At 49.7% G+C, this 13,220-nt stretch overlaps 1 pseudogene; it reads left to right on the top strand.

Moving 5' to 3' along the window:
* The first annotated feature begins 10,764 nt into the window (after positions 1-10,764).
* Positions 10,765-11,129, top strand: LOC140915271 (large ribosomal subunit protein eL42-like; annotated as a pseudogene).
* The last annotated feature ends 2,091 nt before the right edge of the window (positions 11,130-13,220 follow it).

The raw sequence follows: 13,220 nt of genomic DNA, 5'->3' as shown, positions 1-13,220 counted from the left end.
ACACACACACAACTGCGTCCCCTCTGCTCCAGCACAGCACCCGGCACCTCCAGCCTCCCCCCCCCCACAACTGTGTCCCCTCTGCCCCAGCACAGCACCCGGCACCTCCAGCCCCCCCCCACACACACACACAACTGCGTCCCCTCTGCTCCAGCACAGCACCCAGCACCTCAAGCCCCCCCCACACACACACAACTGCGTCCCCTCTGCTCCAGCACAGCACCCGGCACCTCCAGCCTCCCCCCCCCACAACTGCGTCCCCTCTGCCCCAGCACAGCACCCGGCACCTCCAGCCCCCCACACACACAACTGCGTCCCCTCTGCTCCAGCACAGCACCCGGCACCTCCAGCCCCCCCCAAACAACTGCGTCCCCTCTGCTCCAGCACAGCACCCGGCACCTCCAGCCTCCCCCCCCCACAACTGTGTCCCCTCTGCCCCAGCACAGCACCCGGCACCTCCAGCCCCCCACACACCTGCGTCCCCTCTGCTCCAGCACAGCACCCGGCACCTCCAGCCCCCCCCCACACACACACACACACAACTGCGTCCCCTCTGCTCCAGCACAGCACCCGGCACCTCCAGCCCCCCCCCCCCACACACACACAACTGCGTCCCCTCTGCTCCAGCACAGCACCCGGCACCTCCAGCCCCCCCCCCCCACACACACACAACTGTGTCCCCTCTGCTCCAGCACAGCACCCGGCACCTCCAGCCCCCCCCACACAACTGCGTCCCCTCTGCTCCAGCACAGCACCCGGCACCTCCAGCCCCCCCCCCCCCCACACCTGCGTCCCCTCTGCTCCAGCACAGCACCCGGCACCTCCAGCCCCCCCCACACACACAACTGCGTCCCCTCTGCTCCAGCACAGCACCCGGCACCTCCAGCCCCCCCCACACAACTGCGTCCCCTCTGCTCCAGCAGAGCACCCGGCACCTCCAGCCCCCCCCACACAACTGCGTCCCCTCTGCTCCAGCAGAGCACCCGGCACCTCCAGCCCCCCCCCCCCCCCACACCTGCGTCCCCTCTGCTCCAGCACAGCACCCGGCACCTCCAGCCCCCCCCACACACACAACTGCGTCCCCTCTGCTCCAGCACAGCACCCGGCACCTCCAGCCCCCCCCACACAACTGCGTCCCCTCTGCTCCAGCAGAGCACCCGGCACCTCCAGCCCCCCCCACACAACTGCGTCCCCTCTGCTCCAGCAGAGCACCCGGCACCTCCAGCCCCCCCCCACACACACACAACTGCATCCCCTCTGCTCCAGCACAGCACCCGGCACCTCAAGCCCCCCACACACAACTGCATCCCCTCTGCTCCAGCACAGCACCCGGCACCTCCAGCCCCCCCCACACACAACTGCATCCCCTCTGCTCCAGCACAGCACCCGGCACCTCCAGCCCCCCCGCCACACAACTGCGTCCCCTCTGCTCCAGCACAGCGCCCGGCACCTCCAGCCCCCCCCCCCACAACTGCATCCCCTCTGCTCCAGCACAGCACCCGGCACCTCCAGCCCCCCCCACACACACAACTGCGTCCCCTCTGCTCCAGCACAGCACCCGGCACCTCCAGCCCCCCCCACAACTGCATCCCCTCTGCTCCAGCACAGCGCCCGGCACCTCCAGCCCCCCCCCCCACACACACACACAACTGCGGCCCCTCTGCTCCAGCACAGCACCCGGCACCTCAAGCCCCCCCCCCCCAACACAACTGCGTCCCCTCTGCTCCAGCACAACACCCGGCACCTCAAGCCCCCCCCCCCCCCCCACAACTGCATCCCCTCTGCTCCAGCACAGCACCTGGCACCTCCAGCCCCCCCACACAACTGCGTCCCTTCTGCTCTAGAGACCTTCTCACACCAAGATGTGGCTGCATCTCAGTATTCTAACATGGTTTCCAAGCAAAGAATATTCCTTCAAAATCACAAGGCACCCAGTGTTTAAGTCTCTTCCATCCTGCTTTTTTTGTTTTTTTTATTTGAAACATGACTTTGGAAGCGTCTGCTGTCATTCAGGCCCAGACCTGGCTTTTAATAGCCCTTTCCCATTACTCAACTTACTCATCACATTTTGTGTTAAATACCTAATTATGGCCTTACATGTCCCAGTGAGTGTCCTGGAGTAAGACATGTACCAAAGACAGCCTTTCTGTGCTGCAGCTTCCTTATTGACTTTTCTCAGAAATTCATTTTTTCCCCCCACTTTCCTGTTTCCCATCTTCTTCCACCTGCCTTCCCCACTCCTCTCTCTCTGCTGTCAACGGTTTGCTAACACTTACTAATGAGCATTTCCAAAATGAACAATTGGGCTGTGTCTGATGGAGAGTGCAGTACACATGCCTGAAGATCAGGAAGATATTCCTATGTTATAGCCACTGCATGAAACTAGCAACCTTATATTTCAGCCTAGGTACATACACAGTCCCCTTCTCCATAGCCCCTGAGCCCCTCCCAGCTTCCTCCGTGGTACTGACAGAAAAATTATTTGCTCCAAATCACACAGGTACCTTAGCAGCACCAGCTACTGAACCCAAGTTCATTGCTTTAACTACAAGATCCTTCCTTCTCCATAACACACGGTAGATCTGGGTTCTCCTGTTCTGTCCCATCTCCAGCCGAAGCCTGGTATTTTGAAAGTGCCTGCAAGGGTCTCCATCCCTGCCTCCCTGGAACTGCTGCATTGGTGACTCTACCAGGCCTTCCTTTAGCACACCACAATAATATCTCGCACCTAGACAGAGCTCTGCATTTCCCCAGCCCTTACAAGCTCAGTAACCCTCACGATCCACTTGTGAGGCACTGAACTAGCCGCAGGTCAGAAGTGAATCCAGAATGAGGACTCCAGAGCCCCTGGCTCCCAGCCCAAGCTTCATTCGCTGGCTACTGGTGCTTCATGCCTCAGCCAAAGGACAGCAAAGAGTGGCTGGAGGGGAAAGCTGGGAATAAGAATTTCTGCTAACACAAGTGAGATCCTGTACTGAGCCCCTAATAAGAGCCTGTGGCAGTCAGGCATGGAGTAGCCTGTGGTTTCAGCCACCAGTCCTTACCCCGCAACCGCCAAGTTTGTTTACAAGCTATAATGACCCAGTGAGTTTGGTTTGTTTAGATGCTATAAATATCACATGAGCCCTGCTCAGCCTCCGTTATAAACACCCCAGCCCTCAGCTTTGTTTATCAGTTACAAGCCATCCAGCAACTCTAGTTTGAAATGCACCCCATGCAGGCTGTTGCACCATAGAGGGGGGTTGTTGTTTGTTGTAATCCATCTCATTGAACTAGAGAGGGGGCTTAAGTGACTGACCTGCTGCCTTTAAAAGACCAGAGGTCAGCCCCCACCTGCTGCAGGGCAATCCCAGGAATCCCAGCTGGGAAAGCCACTGGAATTCACACCCAGGAGAGAAGCTGAAGAAGGCAGGTGGGTCACGAAGGGACACAGGGCTCTGCACCCCCCTCTCCCCAAGCACAGGGACCCCAGAGGGGCAGCCGCACGGCTCCCTGCAGCATCTAGGCACTTTGTGGTGGCAGGGTGGAAACGCTTCACTTTATGGCAGGCCCTTGGGTTCAGGAGGCTCAAGGGGTAAAGATCACTGGCGTCACTTCCTTATGGATGGGTGAGGCAACCTGGGGGTCTGAAAGCACAGTGTGGGGAAGCCACTCCCTTCACAGAGGAGTTAAATGACACTTTGTGGGTATTTGTCATCCAGCCCCAGGTGGAAACATCAGCTAATTGTACTTACTGGTGCACCCAGAGAGCCAGGCAATGGGGCACACAGTAAAAGGTGCTCTAGGGAGGGGGCAGGTTAATTTAAAGGGGAGGCCATCTGGTCCAGGTAGTGGGCTACTGGCATGGGAGTCAGCAAACCTGCACTCTGGTTCTCTCTCCCACTGACCTGCTGGGTGACCTCGGGCAAGTCCCTTCCTCAGTGCCTCAGTTTCTCCATCTGTGAAAGGAGGTGATGCTGCTGTCACCTTTCCAGTGACATATATCACATGCACAAACTGCATTTAAAGAACATTGTTAAGGTGGCAAAGCCAAGCAGTCCAAAGTGAGGAAATGACAGTGTTATCCATAATTATCCAGTGTTATCCGTTAAGTCAGTGTTTCCCAGACTTGTTCCGCCGCTTGTGCAGGGAAAGCCCCTGGCGGGCCCTGCCAGTTTGTTTACCTGCCGCATCCGCAGGTTCGGCCGATCACGGCTCCCACTGGCTGCGGTTCGCTGCTCCAGGCCAACGGGGGCTGCAGGAAGCAACACGGGCCGAGGGATGTACTGGCCGCCGCTTCCAGCAGCTCCCATTGGCCTGGAGCATCAAACCGCGGCCACTGGGAGCCGCGATCGGCTGAACCTGTGGACGTAGCAGATAAACAAACCGGCGCGGCCCGCCAGGGGCTTTCCCTGCACAAGCGGCGGAACAAGTCTGGGAAAAACTGCATTAAGTTATTCTTAATTCAGCCCCTTTGAGCACACAGATTACTATACTGCCTGTAATTATATATTCACAGGCTATTTTTTCCACAAGTTTCCTGCCTCATCGACAGGATGGACAGTGCTCATTTAATGAGCAGTATTCAGTATTTTGTTTTCACCTCATTGATCAATGTGTGGCTCCAGGCCTTGTTTACAGCACACTGTTCAAACGCTGCTCTTAATACAAAATTATCTATTTCCTCATGGGCTTTTCTGTGGCTATCACTATAATTATTGGAGTGCTTCCTGAATATTAATTAAAGTAACTTCACAACATCTTTGGGAGGTGAGAGAGGTTTATGCCCATTTTACAGACTGGGAACTGAGGCAAGGAGAGATTAAGGTCAAAAGTAGCCACTAATTTTGGGTGCCCACTTTGAGACACCTAGGGCCTGATTTTTCAGAGAACTTAGCGTCATATACCATGTTATATTTGCAAAGCCCTGCTCAGTCCCATTAACTTCAGTAACAGCCGTGTGGGTTGAGCACTTCTACAAGCGAGATCCCCAAGATTGACATTGGGAACCCAGGAAATGAGGAACACACAATCAGTGACCACCTGCGAAAAGTGATTTGTACAGTATGACAACTTGGGACTCTGCCTGTACAGGCTATGAATTCGGTGTGAGATGATGGAATTCTCTCCGCAAGGATCTTTACCAAGATGGAAACTCCACTTTGATTGTGCCGCCCCTTTGACTCCTTTATTGGCTGTTTGCTCCCTTCTGTGGCTGAAATTCCAAAAGCTGGTAGCAAAAGGACAAAAGAAGGTCCTTGACTTAAAGTGCTCTTCCATTGAAATGGAATAGCTCTAATCAATAGTCTGGCTCCCAGCCAGGAGAACTGATTTGTCAGGGGAGAGATCACCTTGAACATAAAGTCACCTGGTAGGGGTCTGTGATCCCCGGAGGAGGCTGAGCAGGACATCATCTGACAGAGGGAGCTAAAAGTTATAGAAGGGCAGGAGCTGCTGTTCTTCTTTAGGGCACTTTTTCTCCAGCTCAGGATGAAGGAGAGGCAACCCAGCATCTAGAAGCCCAATGAGGCAGGGAACCCTGTTTACCTACCTGAATATAGCTGGTCTTCCATGGAAACGGTGAGCTATTGAGGGGCATCACAGTTAGGACATTTGTTGTTTTCTATATGATCTGAACTCTCTCATGCTTTATCTGTTAAGTAAAAGGGTAATGGCATGAGACTGAAAAATATCTGCATGTGTTACATGCTACATATCCAGGCCTCCTGGGAGAAGAGGCTCACACCTTTGGGTGGAGTTCTGGGAGAGGGTGTTTAAGCTACTGGGGGGTCAGCACTGAGCCCAGGGAGTAAGCATTTGGACAGCAAGTGCTAGCTCTCTTCCAACCCCTGGTTCCTTGTCCAGCCATTCCCAGTTTCCCCTCTTCCAGCTCCTCATCCAACTAGTACTCTTCCCCATCCCACCCCCACAGCTTCCAGACACCCCACTGCAAACATGAATGGAGCCTCCATGGGAAACTGGTCAATCTTAGTGTGAGGAATGTGGGAATTTTGGGTAATAGTTTTATGAGCCATATGTATGCTTCAGTTTACCCACCCACTTTATATTGCTATCTTCTGGGTTTAAATGGATTGACTTCTGGTAAAGGAAAGGGAAATGAGGCATGGCCAAATGTCACATATGCTGTCTGGGTTGGGACCAGATACTTTAACAAGAACTGGTTGGATTCAACACATGAATGAAAGGCCTGGAAGAGACAATGGAAGAGACAATGACCAGAACATTGACACTTAAGGAATGGAAGCCAAACTAGGCTGGACATGTGAACACCACATCACTGGAGGCAGGAGACCAAAGGGACAAGGCATGAGGTGGCTTTGGCCATGTCTACACTACAAACTTTGGTCAACACAAGTTACCTCAGTGTACAGCTGCCACAGTTTGTATGTCTCTCGGGCACATGCATAATTAGCTGCAATTCATGCTCACCAGGTGTGCTTGTGTCAACGTAAAGTGTGGTGCACTATAAATAGGCATTCCAGTGTCCCATGTGCGCCCATCCAGCAGAATGCCTTGTAGGATATTTTTGCAACATTTTGTGAGATAGAAATGACTCACCCCGGGATCTCTGGGAGCTAGAGGTCAAGTTCCCGGCATGCTTTGTCCATCCCATAACGCCATCCATGTCTCATCATTTTCATGTCATTTTTTAAAATCCCGCATGGCACTTTTCCATGTCCACTGTCTGACAGAAGCATGGAGCCTGCAGAGTTCTACACTGTTCTCATGAATGCTGTGAACACAGGATGCAAGATCCTCTTCTATTTGCACACCTGCAGGAAGTACAGCAACAACAGGGGACATGACTGTTTCTCTGAGGACAGTGTGCTGTGGCTCATAGCAAAAAGCAATTCCAGGTTGGCGGTGCTGTTCTCAGAGCGGATGCACAAGGTGGAGCGCTGCTTCTGGGCCCGAGAAACAAGCATTGACTGGTGGTCTGCATTGTAGTTCAGGTTTGGAATGACAAGCAATAGCTGCAGAACTTTTGGATGCGAAAGGCCACATTCCTGGATCTGTGTGTAGAGCTTGACCCAGTTCATTTCCTGTGCAAGGGCACCAGAATGAGAGCTGCATTGACAGTGGAGAAGCAAGGGGCGATCGTGCTCTCCAAGTTTGAAACACTGGATTGCTACCGGTTAGTGGTAAATCATAGAATCATAGAACTGGAAGGGACCTTGAGAGGTAATCTAGTCCAGTCCCCTGCATTCAAGGCAGGACTAAGTATTATCTAGACCATCCCTGACAGGTGTTTGTCCAACCTGCTCTTAAAAATCCCCAATGATGGATATTCCACAACCTCTCTCGGCAATTTATTCCAGTGCTTAACCACTCTGACAGTTAGGAAGTTTTTCCTAATGTCCAACCTAAACCGCCCTTGCTGCTATTTAAGCCCATTGCTTCTTGTCCTATCCTCACAGGTTAAGAAGAACAATTTTTCTCCCTCCTCCTTGTAACAACCTTTTATGTACTTGAAAATACTGTTATCATGTCCCCTCTCAGTCTTCTCTTCTCCAGAGTAAACAAACCCAATTTTTTCAGTCTTCCCTCATAGGTCATGTTTTCTAGACCTTTAATCATTTTTATTTGCTCTTCTCTGGACTTTCTCCAATTTGTCCACATCTTTCCTGAAATGTGGCACCCAGAACTGGAATTCATCACTATTCCAGTTGAGGCCTAATCAGCGTGGAGTAGAGCGGAAGAATTACAATGTCTTGCTTACAATACTCCTACTAATACATCCCAGAATGATGTTTGGTTTTTTTGCAACAGCATTACATTGTTGACTTGTGATCCACTATGACCCCCCAGATCCCTTTCCACAGTACTCCTTCCTAAGCAATCATTTCCCATTTTGTATGTGTGCAACTGATTGTTCCTTCCTAAGTGGAGTACTTTGCATTTGTCCTTATTGAATTTCATCCTATTTACTTCAGACCATTTCTCCAGTTTGTCCAGATCATTTTGAATTTCAATCTTATCCTCCAAAGCACTTGCAACCCCTCTCAGCTTGGTATCGTGCACAAACTTTATAAGTGTACTCTCTATGCCATTATCTAAATCATTGATGAAGATATTGAACAGAACCAGATCCAGAACCGATCCCTGCGGGACCCCACTTGTTATGCCCTTCCAGCGTGACTGTGAACCACTGATAACTACTCTCTGGGAAAGATTTTCCAACCAGTTATGCACCCACCTTATAGTGGCTCTATCTAGGTTGTATTTCCCTAGTTTGTTTATGAGAATGTCATGTTAGACAGTATCAAAAACCTTATTAAAGTCAAGATATATCACATCTACTGCTTCGCCCCATCCACAAGGCTTGTTACCCAGTCAAAGAAAGCTATCCAGTTGGTTTGACACGAGTTGTTCTTGACAAATCCATACTGACTGTTATGTATCACCTTATTATCTTCTAGGTGTTTGCAAATTGATTGCTTAATTATTTGCTCCATTATCTTTCCAGGTACAGAAATTAAGCTGACTGGTCTGTAATTCCCTGGGTTGTCCTTATTTCCCTTTTTATAGATGGGCACTATATTTGCCCTTTTCTAGTCTTCTGGGATGTCTCTCATCTTCCATGATTTCAAAGATAATTGCTAATGGCTCAGATATCTCCTCAATCAGCTCCTTGAGTATTCTAAGATGCATTTCATCAGGCCCTGGTGATTTGAAGACATCTAACTTGTCTAAGAAATTTTTGACTTGTTCTTTCCCTATTTTAGACTCTGATCCTACCTCATTTTCACTGGCATTCACTATGTTAGACATCCAATCGCCACCAACCTTCTTGGTGAAAACCGAAACAAAGAAGTCATTAAGCACCTCTGCCATTTCCACATTTTCTTTTGTTGTCTTTCCCCCCTCATTGAGTAACGGCCTACTCTGTCCTTGGTCTTCCTCTTGCTTCTAATGTATCTGTAGAATGTTTTCTTGTTTCCTTTTATGTCCCTAGCTAGTTTGATCTCGTTTGTGCCTTGGCTTTTCTAATTTTGTCCCTACATACTTGTGTTATTTGTTTATATTCATCCTTTGTAATTTGATCTAGTTTTCACTTTTTGTAGGACACTTTTTTGAGTTTGAGATCATTGAAGATTTCCTGGTTAAGCCAGGGTGGTATCTTGCCATACTTCCTATCTTTCCTACGCAATGGGATAGTTTGCTCTTGTGCCCTTAATAATGCCTCTTTGAAAAACTGCCAATGTCTTCAATTGTTTTCCCCCTTAGACTTGCTTCCCAGGGGATTTTACCTACCAACTCCTTAAGTTTGCTAAAGTCTGCCCTCTTGAAATCCACTGTCTTTATAGTGCTGTTCTCCCTCCTACCATTCCTTAGAATCGTGAACTCTACCGTTTCATGATCACATTCACCCACGTTGCCCTCCACTTTCAAATTCTCAACCAGTTCCTCCCTACTTGTCAAAATCAAATCTAGAACAGCCTCCCCCCAGTAGCTTTCTCCACCTTCTGAAATAAAAAATGGTCTCCAATACATTCCAAGAACTTGTTGGATAATCTGTGCTCTGCTGTGGTATTTTCCCAACAGATGTCTGGGTAGTTGAAGTCCCCCATCACCACCAAGTCCCGTGCTTTGGATGATTTTGTTCGTTGTTTAAAAAAAGCCTCATCCAACTCTTCTTCCTGGTTTGGTGTTCTGTAGTAGACCCCTATCATGACATCACCCCATTTATCCTTAGCCAGAGACTTTCAACATATCTGTCTCTTTTTTCTATCTCAACCTCAGTCCAAGTGTATACATTTTTAATATATAAGGCAACACCTCCTCCCTTTATTCCCTGCCTGTCCTTCCTGAGCAAGCCATATCCTTCTATACCAATCTTCCAGTCATGCATATTATCCCACCAAGTCTCTGTGATGCCAGCTATGTCATAGTTGTGTTTATTTACGAGCATTTCGAGTTCTTCCTGCTTATTCCCCATACGTCTCGCATTAGTATACAGACATCTAAGATACTGATTTGATTCCCCCCACCCCAGTTCTGTCTTGTCTCACCCTTACTTCTGCTATAACAGCTCATGCTCCCCCCCCCCGCCCCAGTGTGGGCCATTGTCATGTAAGTGTGTAAGACCATTAATCGTCTCCTGTTACACAGGACTGATTCTTGGGCAATGTGCAGGAAATAGTCAATGGCTTGCAGCCAGAGGGTTCCCGCACTGAGGTGGGGTGATAGACAGCTCACCTTGCCACACCATAGATCAGCTGAAAGGGCTACTTTTCTATGGCTATGCAAGCAGTGGTGGTTCACTGGGGACGCTTCACCGATATCAGTGTGGGCTGGTCAGGGACAGTACATGACACTCACATCTTTAAGAACACCGGGCTGTTCAGAAAGCTGTAAGCAGGGACATTCTTTCCAGCCTAGAGCATTACCACTGGCATACTCAAATGCCAGTTCTGATTCTGGGGGACCCAGCCTACCCCGTGCTCCTTGGGCTCATGAAGCCATACACTGGCCTCCTCGGCAGCACCAAGGAAAAATTCAACTACTGGCTCAGCAGGTGCAGAACGCCTGCTGAATGTGCTTTTGATAAATTGAAGGGACTCTGGCAGTGTTTACTCACTAGATTGAGACACAGTGAGAAAAATATCCCCCTGGTTATAGCTGCCTGTTGTGTCCTGCACAATATCTTTGAGGCAAAGGGGGAAAAGCTGCTGCCGGGGTGAAGGCCAAGTAGCTGTCTACCACCCTTCAACACCCAGACACAAGTGCTATTACAAGAGCCCCGATGCTGCTGCTGCTGGCAGGATGGTGAAAGTCCCCAAAACCTGCAGGACTTACTGCAAGAAATGTGGCAAGCACCAGCTGCACAAAGTGACCCAGTACAAGAAGGGCAAGGACTCTCTCTACGCTCAGGGAAAGAGGAGACAGGATCGGAAGCAGAGTGGTTATGGTGGTCAGACAAAGCCTATCTTCTGTAAGAAGGCCAAGACCACGAAGAAAATTGTGCTGAGGCTTGAGTGTGTGGAGCCCAACTGCAGGGTCCAAGCAAATGCTGGGCCACTAAGAGGTGCAAGCGCTTTGAGCTGGGAGGAGACAAGAAGAGAAAGGGCCAGGTGATCCAGTTCTAAACTCCATCTTGTCCATTGTTATGGAATCCATTAAAGTACGTGGAAAGAAAGAAAAAAAATGAAGCTATGCAGTTAATGGAGGCTTTGAAAGAGCACTTTACCAGTAAGCCACAGTAGCATTCTCTGCTGGAACGTTCCCTGGGCCTGGAGCTTTGGGTGTCACTAAGAATTGTATCGTGCTTGCTGTACATTTATAAATGTGGCTGGGTGTACTCCTGAAGCTATGAATTCTGTGGTGCTTGGTGTGCACTTACAAGTACTGTTTGCTTTGAGTACCACTGTGCATTCTGCAATATTTATTGTGAAGTAATAAAGATAATAGAGTGTTTGTATTTAGGAAAAAACAGTGCAGAAAATCAGTGTGCAAACCCCAAAACAAACCACATGCAATGTTATACAGTTTTTCACATAACTTAATGGGAGTGAAAATTTAAAATTAGAAAGGGAGTAAACATTTCTGTTCATTTGAGTGCACATGTAGTCTGTTGTTGCTACACATATACACGTGTGAGAACCACGGTTGGTGTGTGAAGCTGTGGTTTTCTTTCATGAGGAGTGCCAGGGTAATCATACATGCTGTGATGCCAAGTGGTATGTGGGGGGATGTAGGGAGTGGTGACCAGGGAGTTCTCCAAGAATGCAAAGAGTGGAAAGTCCAGGATTTTGGACCTGTAGGCCAACCAGGGTCTGCAGCATTTGGGTTTGCTGCCTGAGAAGACCCACTATGTCCTGGTGCATTTCCCGCTTCTTGTCCTGATGACTCCTGGGCCTTTTTCCTATCCTCTCTGCCTTTCTTCACGCCGTCAGTCATATTGGCCCTCCAGGCTCCTTTGTTTACAGTCTGATCCAGCACTGGCTTGCAGGATCTCTCTGAACATGTCCTCCCTCGTCTTCTTTCTCCTCATCAGGGTCACGTGCTCTGTGAGTGTGGAGGGGGCACTCTCCAAGGCCACAATGCCCAAATGTGCTGATGAAAACAGTCAGCTGCACCACTGGATTTACAGTCACAGCAAAAGGGAAATACACTTTTCAAAGCTCCCTTCTTTTAGACCCATAAACACTTTGAATAAGGCATGCTTATTGACACTGCACCTTGGCACAGCACCGTTCTCCAGCCACAGCCATAATGAGTACAGCCAGCGAGCAGTGAAAGGGAAAAGGCTCATCTGTTGCATGAAGCTATCAATGTTGGTCCCTATGAATGTAGGGCAATGGCAGTGAATATTGGCACTATTTCCACAGGCCATGGTGATTTTAGCTGAGATCTCACTCTTGAGGGTCACAAAGGCACAGAGAATACAGCTGCTACTGGCATCCCAAAGCCACCCTGACCCATATGCTGCTAACCTGTTTACTGCAATGGTTCCAGCCGAGGTCTTTGCAGAATGGCATGGGGAAGTGGCCTACCGTGGAGGAAGACATAAGGCAGCCATCCTTAGAAACCCTTGGGAGAGGACTGCAGAGTATCTCCATGAAAGTTTCAAGATCTCTCAGGAGGATAAATGGGACACCTGTATGTACATCCACAAAGTGCTCCGCATACCGCCTCACACACCTAACTCAAGAAGTGAATGAAAAGCAGATTGCAACTCTGCCTCTGTTTGTTGTAGCTCTCTCTCCTCTCATGCGAGGTACCTCTCTCTCCTCTCATGCGAGGAAAACAATGAAAAGTCAATACTTTTGTCTTAAAGAAAAGGAGGACTTGTGGCACCTTAGAGACTAACCAATTTATTAGAGCATAAGCTTTCGTGAGCTACAGCTCACTTCACTTTTCTTTTTGCGAATACAGACTAACACGGCTGTTACTCTGAAACCTACTTTTGTCTTGTTAACTTGGAGATGAACTGGGTACCACCTTTTAACGTAAACATTGTAAGGAAAAATGCATGGACATGCTTACCTGACTTCCCTTCCCCTTCATTAGGCTCATGTGTGCTCACCTGGCAGGACGGAGTCTCAAACAGGTGCTGGCTCACAGCATGGCTGGAGTCCCTCACAGCATCTGCCCCCTCCTCTTCCTCTTCTTCCTCCTCCTCCTCCTCCTCCTTGCTGTTCATGGCAGGGTTCTCTGTCTCAGAGTAAGGTAGCCCCTTACGCATTCCTGGAATACCAGACATTCCAGCACTTTCG

This window comes from Lepidochelys kempii, chromosome 7, assembly GCF_965140285.1.
Source record: "Lepidochelys kempii isolate rLepKem1 chromosome 7, rLepKem1.hap1, whole genome shotgun sequence".
Lineage (NCBI taxonomy): Eukaryota > Metazoa > Chordata > Testudines > Cheloniidae > Lepidochelys > Lepidochelys kempii.
Note: the sequence above shows the minus strand (reverse complement) of the source record. Positions and strands in the feature narration are given on the sequence as shown.